This window comes from Euprymna scolopes, chromosome 25, assembly GCF_053919585.1.
Source record: "Euprymna scolopes isolate OS-2025 chromosome 25, ASM5391958v1, whole genome shotgun sequence".
In the NCBI taxonomy this organism is placed as follows: Eukaryota; Metazoa; Mollusca; class Cephalopoda; order Sepiida; family Sepiolidae; genus Euprymna; species Euprymna scolopes.
The window spans coordinates 97,168,887-97,186,128 of NC_136506.1; the positions used below are offsets into that span (position 1 = coordinate 97,168,887).

At 36.8% G+C, this 17,242-nt stretch overlaps 1 protein-coding gene across 3 annotated transcripts in view; it reads right to left on the minus strand.

The window, feature by feature from the left end:
- Positions 1 to 17,242, minus strand: part of LOC145247545 (putative GMC-type oxidoreductase Mb1310) — a 186,619-nt gene that overhangs the window by 127,857 nt on the left and 41,520 nt on the right. The window contains exon 1 of one of the 3 annotated variants that reach the window (XM_080109387.1): positions 14,387 to 14,708. The exons of the other annotated variants lie outside the window; for them this stretch is intronic. The gene's annotated coding sequence lies outside the window, so the exon portion shown is untranslated. Of the gene's footprint in view, positions 1 to 14,386; positions 14,709 to 17,242 lie in introns of those variants that run through there. 3 annotated transcript variants of the gene reach the window in all.

Here is a 17,242-nt window from a genome sequence, read left to right on the forward strand (position 1 = left end):
AAATCGAGCATCAGTTTTTGAGTGACATAAGAGATCCAAGGAAGACAGGGAGTCTGTGAGGGAGGATAAGAGGCGTGGGAGCAGTAAGGAAGTCAGAACACCAGAGTTGATTGGCCAAATAAAGAATTTCATGGATAAAGACCGTCGTGTGTCTATGGAGACAACATAGTTTGATGTTAGTGTCGGAACTGTACCTACAATTATTTGCGAGGAACTGAAAATGCGGAAGATTTGCGCGAAGTTTGTCCCAAGGGTGCTCAGAAAAATCGCAAAGAAAGATGTTGTCATGGCTAAGATGGGCACCAAGACAGTTCCTTATCCTTTCTATAGTCCAAACCTTGCTCCCTGTGAGTTTTGGTTATTCCCTAAGCCCAAGGAAAACATTAGAGACTGTTGTTATGTGATTATGCATATGTGCAACATATAAATATCTGTGCGTAAGGTCGCCAAGCTAATCAAGAACCTTGATTCCAGTAAAGCAACTGGCCCTGATGGCATTCCAATTATAGTGCTGAAAAAGCTACAACCAGAATTTGCCCCATACTTACAAAACTGTTTAAGCGTTGCTTTAAGGAGAAGTACTTTCCAACACCCTGGAAAACCTCATCAGTATGCCCTGTATTTAAGAATTCAGGTGAAAAGTCATCTCCCTCTCAGTACAGGCCAATAAGTCTCCTGTGTGTCATGAGTAAGTTGTTGGAATCCATATTAAATAAAGAAGTAGTCAACCACCTTAACAGAAACAACCTTCTTAGTGACACACAATATGGTTTCCGCTCTGCAAGATCTACAGCAGATGTGCTAACGGTTATATCACATAGGATTAGTGAATCTCTTGACAAATGTTTCCTTTCCAGGGCAATTGCTCTTGACATATTAAAGGCCTTCGATAAGGTATGGCATAAGGGCCTACTTCACAAGATTTCCAGCTACGGTATTACTGGAAGTGTTTTCTCCATCATTAAATCATTTCTCTCTGATAGGTTTGTAAGAGTAGTGATTGATGGGCAGAAATCAGAGGCCCACAGTACCAATGCTGGAGTCCCTCAGGGGTCCATCCTGGGCCCAATTCTCTTCCTGATCTACATCAATGATCTCCCAAAACACATACTTAAATCATTCGTTGATATCTATGCTGATGACACGACCATCCATGGCAACACATCAAAGGCCCTAAATGACAAAGTTCTCTCTAATTCTCTCTCCTCTGATCTTGAGCGCGTGGTACAATGGGGGAAGCGGTGGCTGGTTACTTTTAATGCATCCAAAACCAAGCTTCTATCTTTACATCATCAAAGCTCTGATCTCCATCTGCCATCAATTGAAATGGATGGCTCTCGTCTTGGGGAGGCTCCATGTTTTGACAAGCTTCGGGTTTTACCTTTACTCCTGATCTTAAATGGAACACGTACATTAAATCTGTTGCCAGGGACGCTGGGAAAATGGTGGGATCCTTCTACCGCTCCAGAAGATATCTCACTACTGATGCAATTCTCTATCTGTATAAAAGCCAAATACGTCCAACGATGGAGTACTGCTGCCACATCTGGACAGGAGCTGCTAAAAATAGCCTATCCTGCCTTGACAGAGTACAAAATAGACTTCGTGGTTTGGTGGGGGATGCCCCTTTTCTCTTCCCTGCAGCCTCTCTCCCACAGAAGAGACGTTGCGAGCCTGTCTTTGTTTTATCGTTATTTCCATGGCTCGTCTGAGCTCCAATCCCTCGTCCCCCCTCGCCAATCTTTCACGAGAAACACCTGTCTGGCTGAAACTACTGTCAATAATTCTCCCCACTCTTAATCTGTGCCTAAATCCAAACGTAGATTCCATGAGCAGAGCTTCTTTCTTAGAACTGCACGCCAGTGGAACTCTCTGCCGCTTGCCTGTTTCCCACCTGACTACAACTTGGACGTCTTCAAGTCCAACACAAACAAACTCCTGACAAACCGCACCCTTAAGTAAGACACTCTATCAAAACCCCCAATACTAATGATCGCTACAATACTATCTCATTGATTACTGTCCACGCAATAATCCTTATCCCTGAGTGGCCTTCGGGCCTTGACAAGTGGTGACCCCCATGTAAAAAAAAATAACTGAGGAGATGAAAGCGGCTGTGATGAGAGTCATTGAAACGCGCACACAAGAGGACTTCCATGGGACCATCCAGAAGTTGTTGGAACGGTACTTATTGACGGCACCTCGAAATGTCGTTGTTATGATGAAAAAGCAAGTGGAAGTTCTTTCATATTCTTGGTTTTCTTTTGCAATGTAAACTGAGATTACAACGTCTTGGTTCTCAGACAAGGTTAAGACTATACTGACATGCAAAAGTTCAAGTGTAATGTAAACCGACATCTTGCTGCTCAAAGCCCTACATAGTGTCCTTGCAAACTGTGTCCCAAATAGAAGCCACGTACATCCAAGTGGTACTGTGCCTTGGAGTGAAATCGCAATAATAATAAAACAAGTGCTTTGATGGTTCCCTATGAAGACCCCATTTTATTGACATCAAAGTTAAACGATTCCTTTTTGGTTGGAATTAACAGGGTTGTCCGGGACTGAATAATGATCAACTAATGTTTTATACTCCCATATTTTTTATTGTCAGCGAAATCAACGAAATCGTCATTTTTTTAAAATCAAATCGATTGATTGCCTGCTCTAATTAGGAAGCCATCGCGATGCTCGTGCAGAAAGCTTCACATGCCTTTCACAGTGACTAAGTTCGCAATATATTGTCAACATTGCACTGTAGAGAACCTACTGTTGATTTTATGAAATTATTTTTATATATAATTTCGTCACTTAACGTTTAAAATACAAAAGTCAAGTATAATGCTTCAATTGTGCTCTAAACAGAAACATTCATTTCGAACGCGCCCTTGTTATATCAAAGAACCTACTGTTGATTTTATATGCCTGCCATTACTGCTTGTGCGGTGATAATGGCTGCAATTTAAATTTAAAATGAAAAAGTCAAGTATCATTGTGAAATAGTGCTTCAAACAGAAACATTCATTTCGAACGCGACCCTGTCATATCAGAGAACCTACTGTTGATTTTATATGTTGGGTCTTTCGGCTTGTATGGTTGTAAAACTTCTCAAATGCACTTGTGATGTTAGGCTGTGTAAGATGTTAACTTTGGTCAAAATCGTGTATTTCTTGTTTCATCGGATTATTTCGATTATCGACACTTATCGAAGGTATTCCGACACAAAACCCGTCTAAGAACACATCCAGGAACACAAAGTACCTTTATGTGAAATTTCATAAAAATCGACCCAACCGTTTTCGAGTCCATAGGGAACGACCTCACAGACACATCGGAAGTGTCTTTCATAGTAGACAAGTAGAGAGAGAGAGAGAGAGAGAGAGAGAGAGAGAGAGAGAGAGAGAGAGAGAAAGAGAGAGAAATATAGAAAGAGAGAGGGGGAGAGGGAAAGAGAAAGAGAGAGGGAGAGAGAGAGTGTGTGTATGAAAGAGAGAGAGAGAGAGAGAGAGAGAGAGAGAGAGAGAGAGAGAGAGTGAGAAAGAAAGAGAGAAAGAGAGAGATTTATGGTGGTTTGATTAATTTATAAAACGAGTTTATTAAATAAGTCGTTCTAGTTAAAAATGAGCTTTCGATAAAGTTAAATGAAAAAAAAAGACTCATTTCTAAATAAATAAACGGAAATATAGACTGGAATTAAATTTATGAAATAAATGAAAGAAATGAAATTTATGAAACTGCAAATATAAACGGCAGAAAATCATGAATTGCAAATCGAAAATGATCATTTTTGTATTTACTAAATGGTAGGTGTTTTATTTTAATTTTAATCTCAGTTATTAAATAATTTTCTTAATCTTTAATATATAAGTTGAAGAAAGTTTTGATATTTACTAGCAGGGAAAATGAGGATCAATAAATGTTCCACCTTCCCATACTTTTATTGTCATCAAAATCAGTAAATTTGCCCATTTTAAAAAATCGATTGATTGTCTACCCTAGTTAAAATAACCTCCGCAGTATACCCGGGAAGTTTTACATGCCTTTCCGCAGTGACTTAGTCTACAATATATTGTAGTCTACATTGCACTGTAGAGAATCTACTGTTTATTTTATAAAATTATCTGTAAATAATGGCTTCACTTGAAGTTTAAAATGTAAAAGACAAGTATCATGGTTGAATTGTGCCCTAACCAGAAATATTAATTTCAAATGCTCCCCTGTCTTATAAGATAATCTACAGTTGATTTTATAAGCTGAGCCTTTCTGCTTGTGTGGTTATAAAACCTCTCAAATGCACTTTTGATATAATTGTATAAAAGTGTTAACTTTGATCAAAATCGGACTTCCTTCTTTTATAGAACTTTTTCGATTATTGGTTTTCGATACTTATTAGACGCATCCCGATACGTAAGAACACTCCCAGACACATGAAGTATATTTGTGTGAAATTTAAAAAAACTCGGCCCAGCCGTTTCCCAGTTTATAGGGAACAAATTCGCACACACACAGACACAGTTTCTTTTATAATTGTATCAAAACTGAAGACGTTAAAACTTAATACTTAAGTTCAGTTCAAGCAAATTGCCAAACACAGCATAAAGTACTACGGCGATTAGGAACCAGATTTATAAGGAGTATTCTAAGTGGGGAGTTATGCAGCAGTATGTATTCAGATTACATTCAACATGTTGGCACAGTAAGAAAAACAGAGTAGGGAGGAAATTCCCAAAAGCAAGCGATCAGAGGAAAAATTCTAATGGAGTAGAAAACTTTCCGGCGTCTGGAGACTCATAAAATGAAGGGGTGGGATTTTGCTTATTGTTGAGTTTATCCGAGTATTTACATTGAGGAGGTACACGTTTAGTAACTTCAGAGCACATTTTATAGAAGTACTTGTAAAACAGGCACAGAGATGCAACATTGCGGCGATGGGACAGAGGTTGGAGCTTGTTGGATGATGTGGGACCTATTAGATTGGAAGTTTTTTTTTTTTTTTAACCCTGTATAAGAAAGAGAGACTAGTAGTTGATGTGGCAACAATATTCCATGCATGCGTTAATGGTGGCGTTGTATAGATACATGGGACAGGAGAGCACTTTTCTAGCACGGTAAAGAGGGCACATCTATTTTGCAATGGGCTTGGCAATATCTTTTCTTTACTCATCAGTCGATTTTTTTCCTTTGCTACTGAAGCCAACAATCACGGTCATTGTTGATATGACTTTTTCTTTAGTCTCTGAGGCCTGTCTCTTGTCATGTGCGGTTCTAGGTGGTTCACCTTCCTAGACTTCACCCTTTGGAAAGTGTTAGTTTATTGCTAATCGCCTGAGGTGGCTTTAGCGGAAAATCAGGACAGGACTACACAAGCATTTCTTTTTTACAGGCCAGAGTGTTCTTCTTTTAAGGCGCTGGCTTTTCAAATCCCAATTTCCGGCCCTTGTGTCACATTTTTGCACTATAGGACGGAGATAAATAACTTTTTTCCCGGTTCATGTTACATATGAACGTTAAGTTAGGTTCGAATGTTTAAGTTAGGATGCTATTAGCCGTGCAATCGGCGGTTAAAAAGGTTTCGTATCTCTATCTCTACACATATAGTAAAAGCACTTTGTGTGTTTGTGTGTGTGTGTGTGTGTTTGTGTGTGTGTGTGTGTGTGTGTGTGTGTGTAAGTTCGAAAAGATTAAAAAAAAAATCACACAAATGTACTTTGTGTTTCAGGGAGTGTTTTTTTTTGTTTTTTTTTTTCGTTATCGGAGTGCCCCCGATAAGTAGCTATAATCGGTAATCGAAAAATATATGATTAAAGAAGCACGAATCTCATTTTCACCTAAGTTAACACTCTTATACAACCTAACATTACAAGTGCATTTCAGAACATTAAACCTTTGATAAAACAGGGGCGCGTTCGAAATGAATGTTTTTGTTTAGAGCACAATTGAACCATTATACTTTATATTTGCATTTTAAGATTTAATTTAAGTCATTATATAAACATAATTTTATAAAATTAACTGTAGTTTTCTACAGTGCAATGTAGACTACAATGTATTGTGTGGAGATATATGGATATAGTGAGGTGGAGGGGGAGAGGATGATAAAGAGAAAATGAGGGAGGTAAGGAGAGGAGGGGGAGTAAATAAGGTAAAGTTAGGACAAATTTTTATCTATTATTGTCTATTTGTCCTAACTTGACCTTATTTACTTAGTATGAATTTGGACATATCTGTATATATATGAATATGTATATGGGTATATATATATATATATGTATATGATTGTATGTGTGTGCCTATATGTGTCTACGTGCTTATAATTTTATAAACACTTATTAATATCTATATTTATGTAATTGCATATACATGTGTAAGAGTGGACGCATATGTATGTGTATGTATGTGTGTATTTACATCTGCTTCTTACTTAAGACCTTATCTCCACATATACTTATATAAGTTGGCCTGTGTGTATACGTATGCACATATATGTGTATATGTGCCTATATACTTTTATGAGTGTACATATATGTATAAATATTGTTTATATGTGTGTATGTCTACTTATGGACCCATATATGTCTGCATTTACTTTGTTTATATATGTGTGCGTGTCTGTATGTGTCTGTATGTGGTTGCCTAGAAGTGTACATATGTATGTATGCGAATGTGCGTGTGCGTTAACCTATGTAATATAAAATAAACCCATTATAACGACAAGGAACTAGCCAACATGTAACGACAAACCTTTAAACAAACATCGTACGTGTCAAAAAAATGACATCAACACTAACCCTTTCTCTCTCTATCTCCCTATCTTTCCCTCTTGCTCTACCTCTATTTCCCTCTCGTTCTCCCTCTCTCTCTCCCTCTCCCATCTATTTAATATACCTTGCCAGTTAAAATTTAAAACCAAAATATTGAAACCTCTCCCCCTCTTCTCCTTTCCTCCCTCACTTTTCTCTTTATCATCGTCTCTCCACCTCCCCCTCACTATATCCATATACCTCCACCCACGCCTACCTGAATCTGCTACCCCCCTCACACACAATACAATCGAATGTATCTTTAACCTTCAAAACTGAAATATTGTCAACACCCGCCTCTCTCCCCTTTTCTTTGTTTTTTTTTCTTAAAAACACCTTTTTTCCAATGACTAACAACCACTTCTGCGAGGCCTGACGAAGCTGTCAGGTTGTAAACATGGTCCAACATCAGAAACATATGTAGCCAAACAGATAAAACGATAATAAAAAAAAAATACAAACATATTTGCTCTGCAATAGTATTGAGCACTCTCTTCAGGTTTTTACTAATTACCAGTTTTACCATATATATATATATATATATATATATATATATATATATATATATATATATATATATATATATATAAAGAAGTGAACCATAGCGGAAATTCAATTGACTAAAATAAGATGGAAAACGGGGTGAGGAAAAGGGGGGGATGGGGGAAGTTACATGTAACAAATGTACAATTCAGTAAAATAAATAAGTCGATTAAAAACACGATCGTTAAAATACACCCGAAGCGCTTTTCGTTCAGACTAACTTTTCAAGGGTATAAGTCTGAAAATTATTATTTTTTAGAATATTTGGTAGTGGAATGGAGTAAGAGCGGAGAGGAAGTTTTGTACAGAGGATGTACAAAGTTCCACCTGTCTGTCCTTGAAGCACTTGTCATCATTTCCAGACCCCCCTACTTTGTGCAAGCAGAGAAACCTCCGGCTTCAATTAGAGTTATTTGGGTAGTCAAAGTTTTTTTTTTAACCTCCTGCCAATCGAATAAAGTTATATATATATATATATATATATATATATATATATATATATATATATATATATATATATATCTATATATATATATATACTCGGGGTTTTTATTCAAAAGTAATGGACTAATGAATTCAACGAGGTTGTTAGATAGTGCTCAATAAAAAGAGCTAATAATACTTGTTTATTGTTATATAAACATGCTAACATCCCGCTGCTACAAACAGCCACTTGTTTCAATCAAACAACAGATATCATCAGGAAGCGACTTGACTATTCAAATGTTCAATGAATAATGGATGTTTATTTTAGGTAGGAGCTCTTTAAAAGTTGGAGTTAAAAAACCTTAAAACACAGAACTTTAATTATAAGATGTAAAGAGGGAGGGGCAATCTAAATAAAGTTAAAAAATTATAATGGAGAGAATGATTAAGAGGAGAAAAAAGAAATAGAGAAAAAAAATAAATAGAGAAAGAAAATAGAGAAAAAATATAATATGGAGAAGAAAAAGAAAAAAGATATAAAGGGTTACTATAAAGAAAACAAGGGCTAGAAGAGAAAAGAAAGAATGATGAAATATAGTTAAAGAGAGAAAGAGAGAAAGTAAGAATTAATAAGAGGGGAAGTTTAAAATGTTGATAGGATATAGAAAAAGAAAAAGATCTGCGTGTCAACCAATTTATGAACAATTATACATTTCAGTAACGAGACACGTTATTACAAAAACAAACAGAAAATACAATCTTAGCGTTAGAAGTGTACATGTCAAAAATGACAGCGAATGTAACCAACCAACATATTTATCATCTCACATACGTCCACGAGTAATATCAACATACATCTACAATTAATTAAACCCTTTATACTAAATGATATAAGTTTAAAGTTTTCGCGTTTTTATTAAATAAATATATAAAAAATAATGATAAAACAATATTAAAATTATTATTATTATTAATAATAATAATAGAAATAATAAAAATAATATTAATAATAATAATAATAATAATAATAATAATAATAAAACAGAATAAAATTAATATTTATTATCTTTTTAATATAACATATTTAGCCATAAGAGGGGATTGAAGAAATTAAATAGGACTAATAATTATAAAGAATAATCTACTAATATTTATGTATATAAAAAGAATACCATAGATATATATACATATATATATATATATATATATATATATATATATATATATATATATATATATATATATATATATACATGCATATAAGTAAAGGTGTAACTTTATACTATTAAGTTGAAAGTTTAAGCTAGTTAAGTATAAATATAAAGTCATATTAAATCACAAATTAACACATTCAAGACAGTATATATATATATATATATATATATATATATATATATATATATATATATATTAAAAAGAAATTATTTGCTGCCCTATTTATAGTACCGTGGGACATAATGGGTCAGGTTGTCCTCGGCCTCATACAACATCTCATAAACTGGGTGCAATCGTCTGTTTATAACAGCGTATAAATGAGGTTTATATCATTTCTCCATAAACTTACATATTTTCCAGTGCAGCTATCGGCCCGCTTTAGCAAGCCAAGTTTTATAGTCGATGGGGGTTGTTGCTATGCAACATGATATAAAATGGCTCATTATTTCTGGATATTATCAACAAAACTCTTACCTTAACAAAGTAGAAAATCGACTCCGCTATCTAGTTGGAGATTATCTTTTCTCTTCTATATAGCAAGAACACGCCGTTCTACCAGCTCTTCAAAAGAATTTTCTTTCTTTCTCCGTGTGGCTAATATCCGATGAAATTTCCGCGAAAATATTATTTCCATCTGTGGACCATGTTACCACAAAACTTACTTACCCGCGGGCTATAACATTATCATCTTCAAATGTTTATCGTACTCAAATTCTATCTATTCGTCGTTTCAATCGGCTTATTATATTTTTCTTCATTCAACCGAAAATCTATCCATCGCATTAACCATTATCCTTGAATGGCTTTTAGCCGTGATAATTAAAAAACTTATCTAATAACTTTGTAACAGAGCGTGGACGGGGAGAGCGAGCATGTTAGAGAAGGCTGCTAGAAAATATAAAACACGTTTTTATTTCTCGCTTTGTGTTGCGTGCTGCATTGGTAGACTGGAGGAGGAGCATGAGGTGGGCGGACTTAAGCGATACAGCACAGTAACGTCACTCATGGCTTACCGTCGCTCGTTCACTCCTCCTCTCTGTCGTCTCATTTGTTTATATCGACCTGTTCTCTTGCAGGTATTTAATCTTGGCAGCTGTGAGATCAACTACTTCACCTATTCACCACCGGCGATGTCAGTTTTGACAGATCTGTACTCATCAGCCGGTTATTTTACGCTGCCAGCCGCCTACGCGCATGCGCGTGTGTGTGTACAGACAGTCTCAACACGCGACAGGACGATCACGTGAGAGAAGATGTTTTATTTGGGAAAGTACCCGAAAATAAATATCATTGTTACAACACAAAAAAGTGAGTTTGAGTTTTTCTTTTTCTTGGTCTCCTTTGCGATGTAAACTACATACAACGTGTAGTCCTGCGTATACAACGTTACAATTTTAGTCGTGTGATCTGTATAGTTTTCGATATAAACTGTTTCCTTTTCATAACTTTGAAGGATTTGGTAGTTCGACTTGTTTGTAATTCTTAAACGATCTTATGGCGTTTGATTTGTTGGTTGTTTTTGTTTTACGGCATATCAACCTTTTTCAGGTCATTTAATGCCGAATCCAGTGATTTTGAAGAAAAAGTTTTTAATAGAATATATTTGATTTTTTTTTCTAGTCAGTTCCTATTTAACTCATAGTTGGGATCCTAACAGGTACTACCACTCCGGGTCAGAGTGAACCTGGGAACGATGGCAATTAAGGGTTGGCTCCATACTCCCCAAAGCAAGCAATTTGGGGCCTCACCATCGGATATAGCTTAAGGTCATATCCATATGGTGTTTGAACTAATGCTCTTGCTATAAGAACGTTAAATAGTAGCATAGCATTACTATTATGGTAGGTGCTCAACTGAGCACCAATCTCTAGTCTCCCTGTAATCAAAACAAAAACTCGTCTAGTTACCACCACTATCAATAGTTTCTCTTTCTCCCTATGTGTACCGAAAACTAAACAAAATTTCTATAAACAAAGTTTCTTTGTTAAAATAGCCCATATGTGGAACTCAATACTGCGGGGCTGTTTCCCAGCTGACTACAACATATTCGTTTTCATATCCAATCTAAACAAATTGTAGTTGGAGCGTTGTCTTAAATAGCTACATTCTACCCATTCTGAACCATCATACCAATCATCAGTGTTTTTCTACTGTAAACCTCACAAACCCTTTAACCGTTATCCTCGAGTGGGCTTTCGGCTTTGATAAGTAGTGATATACTAATAAAAAATGTTAGGGAAAGCCAGCTCTTCCTAGAGGAGGGCACTCATTATTTTTCACCTTCAGGATAATGTAACACAAGATTTGGAAAGTGAGATTTAAAGAGTCAACGCCCTGAAGAAAGAGCACCCTGGCCTGTAAGAAGGTCGTGACTGCCCCATCGACATTCCTCGTCAGGCGATTAGCAATAAAATAACCTCTTCTCAAAGAGAGAAGTGATATCCAATTGCCATAACACATAATACCGTACATGAGAACCCATCCTTTAAACTTCTCGACCTGACATGCGCAAGTAATAAAGATTCGAACAAATACATTGAGGAAGGTGGGCTCCCTCTACCGTGGTAAAAAATTAGGAGCACTAGTATGCATCCTTTATCGTTACAAAGCCACAATTTGCCAAAAATGGAGCATTGTTGCCACGTTTGGGCTTGATCATTTTCTAGTAGTCTCTCACTTTTAGACAGGTGCCAAAAAGTGTCTCAAATCTAATAGGGTTAGGGTTAGGGTTAGACCCCAACCTCTGTATCATCGGGATATATATGCGACTGGGGACCGCTTGTGAATTGCATATTCCCTTGACACCTTGACATTTCTTCCTACGGAGGAAAGGACATGTCCTTTTCTCTTCCCTGCAATCTCTTTCTAACAGAAGTTGCGAGTTTGTCTTTGATTTACCGCTATTTTCATGGCAAGTGCTCGACTGAGCTTCAATCCATGGTCCTCCCTCGCCAAACTTGCACAAGCTGTAAACACTATCAATAATTCCCCCACTCTTTATCTGTACCTAAACCTAAACGTAGATTCCATGAACAAATCTTCTTTCTTAAAACTGCACGCCTGTGGAATTGTCTTCCGTTTTCCTGCTTTCCAACTGACTACAATATGGTTGTCTTCAAGTCCAAGGTAAACAAGTTCTTAATGAGCCGTTCCACTTAAGTTAACAAATTTACCGACTTTCCATTACTAACGATTACTATATTGTCCATATGACTACTGTACACTCTTAACCCTTATTCGCGAGTGGCCCTTGGGCCTGGATAAGTGGTGATGCATATTAAAAAAAATTGGTTCAACCCGCTCAGGATAAATGCCGCTGTTATGGTGTGACATGGTTGACATGCCTGGCATGGCTTTAAGTTTTTTTTTTATATCATCAAATATTTATTCATGACGTTTGGTTTGGTTGTTTTGTTTTTAGGCATATCAATCTTTTAGGATTATGTAATGTCGAAATCGATAATTTTGGGGAAAAAAAGGTTTTATGCTTCAAATTGTTTATATCTTTAAATGTTTATTTAGGATGTTTAGTTTCGTTGTTTTGTATAGAAAATTGTTGTTTTTGGTTTTGGCTTTGCAGAACATGATTGAGTTTTACGAAAGGGAAGGAAAAAATAAAAATAAAATCAATGTTAGACGCATTTAAGTCAGACTATATGATCTGGTAGCAACAGTCGGGACAAAGCATTACGCCATTTGATGTAAAGTATAAAAATAATAAAAGATGATTAACTCAAAGATGTAGGATGTTTGTTTAGATAAGTCTTGAAAAGGCCGAGGTTGTAACTAGAAAGAAAACAGTCAAGAGGAAGGGAGTTCCACAAGTCTGCAGTTTTTGGAAAATAGCTACTGGAATAGGTAGATGTATTGCAACAAGATACTTGAATAACGAATTGGAAGCAACGGAAGCAGGAAATAAATTAGACAATTCGGAAGAACACGTGCGAAGAAACTGAGTCTACTAATATCATGCCTGTAATCGAGGAGGTGCAGAGAATAGTATCAGAGATGTACAGATGTTTGAGGTTGAATACATTAAAATTAAAAAAAAGATAATTGTTAACAACTACTTGATTAATGTACTCAGGTCGAGTTTCCGGGGAAATTATGTTAAGCCAATATCGAAAAGCAGACGTAATAAAAGCCAACGCGCAAGCATTTCGTATTATTTGCATTATTCGGACTACTGTTCTCATCTTGAGTAATATTTTCACTATGTTTCAGTCGATGTAACCTCCGACCTTCTTAAGATGTATTTTATCGAATTCGGGAATCGTTTTGTCAAAGTCGGGAATCTTTCTGTCGGACTCGGGAATCTACATGGAATTTCGAACGGAAATCTTTATTTAATCCAAGTGGTAAAATTGTATGTAATTAGGTTTAAGGCTCCCAAATTTCATACTAAAATTGCCTGCAAAATGGATGAAGTACTTAGTAACATTCAGTTGTAAAGTTACACTCTTCTGGAGGTTGAAAGTTCAATCCTCAGTGCGGGCGGCACTAAAAACTAAATTACGAATCTTTGCGTTAATCATGTTTTATTATTTTTTACACTTTACATCAAGTGGCTTAATGCTTTGTCTGGACTGTCGCAACCAGATCAGACAGTCTGACTTAATCTCCAATACTAATGATTACTACGATACTATCCCATTGATTACTGTACACGCAATAACCCTTATCCCAGAGTGGCTTCCGGGCCTTGATAAGTGGTGACCTCCATGTAAAAAAACCCCAAAAACTTGGCTAACGGAACGAGAGCACACTACCCTGTGGATTAAATATATAGGTTGCGTCCGAAGTTTCGTGAAAATTCCCGAGTTTTGACAGAAATATTACCGAGCTCGATAAGATGCACCTGAAGAAGGTCGAAGGTTACATCGACCGAAACGTTGTGAACATTTTTTTTCTTTATTACATTTTCACAACAAACAAGGCACATTGCCACTTTGATGTAGGGGCCTACTATCAGGGACATAAGCTATAGGGATACTATGTGGGGAGTTGGACAGCAAGATGTCGGTTAACATTACACTTGAACTTCTGCATGTCAGTACAGTTGGGGAAGCAGGAACCCGGAAGGGAATTCCAAAGTTTAGCGGTTCTGGGGAAGAAACTACTAGAATAGAAGGTTCTCTTACATCTAGGGATCTCAACTTTGAAGGGGTGGGATTTTGCTGCTTGTCGGGTTTGTCGGGGGTATTTACGTCGAGGGGGTACAAGTGCTTGCAGTTCTTCAGAGCATTCACCAAATGACACTCAATATGAGAACAGTAGTCTGGAGAAACCAAGCAATGCGAATAATCAATCCCTATCGCAAAATTCAGAAACGTATAAGCAATTACTGAACTTGGCTTAGCATAGAATTATAGAAGGGAAGCTAAAATAGAAGCCATATTACTTACCTGAGCTGATCTGCCTTGGATAGTCTAACGCCGCCGGGCGTCATTAAAGCATCATGATGCGTATAAGAGAGACCACAACAACAAACACACAAAAAGCGATAGGGTTTGCTGGCATTGGAATGCGCACACGAGGAATATGGCTGCCCGGATCAACGTTTTTCCAGTGGATGCTATGGATTTGTTAAAAGAGAGCACCTTTGCATTTCAAGAGAGAAAAGGTTGAAAAAGAAAAGAAAGAAAGAAAAAGACCAGATATTTGTTATTTGCGATCCATCCCTCGAAAGCAGTCGGCCATTAAAGTTTTATCGTATATGCAGTCTAGATAAATTAAGCCTATTACAGATTTCACTGCGAAAGGAAAACGTATAGACACAACTCACGAACACAATTGTCTTTATTTATTATACATATATATGTGTTTCGTATGTATATCTATGCATATATATGTACGCAGTTGTATATGTATGCATATGTCTGTGTATGTCTACACATAAAAAAAACAGTATCAAATAGATTAATATAATTATAATGGAATTCGTATGGAATGGTTTCCAATTAATATTAATGAAAGACAGCTCAAGATTGGTAACATAGAAGAATAACGTTTCTGAATTTTTTTTAGATGAGAATTGATAATTTGTACTTTTGGATTATTCAGACTAGTGTTCTCATATATATATATATATATATATATATATATATATATATATATATATATATATATATATATATATATATATATATATATATTATTCTTAATTGGAATTCATTTTTGAGATGAGCATTATATATTAATTTATTTTTATTTCGGACTATTATTCTCATCTTTATAAGTTGTTGTTTTTGATCTTTTATTGTTTTTTTTTATTCACAACGTTTCGGCCAACTATTCCTCTGGCCTTCGTCAGGTGGTAACCGCGACAGATAGGAACTTCGAATCTCCTAAATGCATTCTCAGTTTCAATCTCACCCAAAGCGTGCCAGAGGTTAATTGGCCAAAATGTGGTGAGACGACAACAACTACGGATGGCAGTGATGGCTGAGAATGCAGTTAGGAGATTCGAAGTTCCTATCCATCGCAGTTACCACCTGACGAAGGCCAGAGGAATAGTTGGCCGAAACGTTGTGAATAAACAAAAACCAATAAAGATCAAAAACAACAACTAATAAAGATGAGAATAATAGTCCGAAATAAAAATAAATTAGTGTTCTCATTTTGAGTGTTATTTTTACACCGTTTCAGCCGATGTAACATCTGACTTTTTTTCTCGGAAGAGTATCGCGTATATAAGGCATAATCACGTTGACGCACCGGTACTCGCCAGATCACCGAAGTTAAGCAACATGGAGCCTGGCCAGTACCAGATGGGTAACTATTTGGGAAGGCTAGGCGCTGTATATACCGTGAGGCAAAATACCAGGTTGGGAAACTGACACGGTCTACCCTTCTTTCGAGGGTAGATGCACCTCTCTTAAGCCGTGGTAGGCAACCCATCTAGTGATGGCGTTACGATTAAAAATACCTATGATAACCCATGGTGAAGCATCAAGTATTCAGCTACGGACAAGATTTGAATTACGCTACAAACTCGTTTAGTGAGTTCAATCTCTGCTGCGGCCGCATGTTATGCTTACGTTTTTATCGCTTAAAACTGAATTTTTTCCAAGTACTTCAACCGTTACGGCACGGATCCATGCGCAAGGTAAAATTCAATTGTACATGACCCTCTTCTGGAGGTTGAAGGTTCAACCCTCAGCATGAATGATACTCAGAATGTAATTACGAATTACTTAGGACCATGACTGAGGAAACGAGAACATTCAACCGCCGTGGATCAAAGGTTTCATTCGAAATTCCGTGTAAATTCCCAATTTCGAGAGAAAGATTCCCGAGTTCTGCACGATACACCCGAAGAAGGTCAGAGGTTACATCGATTGAAACATTAATGCATTAATGACTAGAAGGTTTCATCTTTCTGTTGCAAATATTGACGGTGTGAGACTCCAAGGAAGGAACCCCCTATCATGGGCGTGTATCAGAAGCGTCATTAAATCTGTCCATGCAGATAAAATTAAATCGATCAACATTCATCGGCACCTGTTGAACGTTTACAAAACCAATGCAGTTGATGTCAGCACAGGAGATGGGTTCGTCGATTTTAGAGTGGCGACATAGATGTGAATGACAAAAAGCGCTCCGGACTTTTATGACCGAGGCATCGTTCATCGCTGGCAAAATTTTATTGAGAATGTGTAATAAATTGCGAACAGACGGGCTTACCTGACAAACGCTCAAGGTGTGCACTCTGCAAAGCGGGCACGTCCAAAGAAAAATGGCAAGATGGCGGCGGCCGGTTAATATTGCCAAGTAATCACGCAAAATCTCGCGTTCTCTCGCACACACGAGAGTTCAGCTTAGCATAAAAACGGGTCACTGTGAGCAAGAAGGGAGAAGGAAAAACGTAGTCAAGACAAAGACGACGCTTCTGACGACTGAGAAGAAAAAAGAAGAAAAAGAGCAAGAAGTAGAAGAGGAAGAAGAGAACGATACATGAGAAGACGAGGTGTGTGCGGTTTTGAGTAAATCGAAACAGACAGAAAAAAAAACTCTGATTACAGAGAATGGTGCGAATTATGGAACACAAAAGGCCGCTCGTTTTAATCATGCCACTCCCATCTTCGTAGCTCTTTAGTATTTTAGCTTTTGAGTTAAAAATAGGAGGCCTTACTTTTGGAACGACCTTCGTAATCTTCTAATTTATAAAACACACTATGTCTGTCTGTCTGTCTCCATATTTTCAAACTGTATCTTTTCTGAAACTAAACTTAGTTTATTTTTAATCAGTTCATATCCGT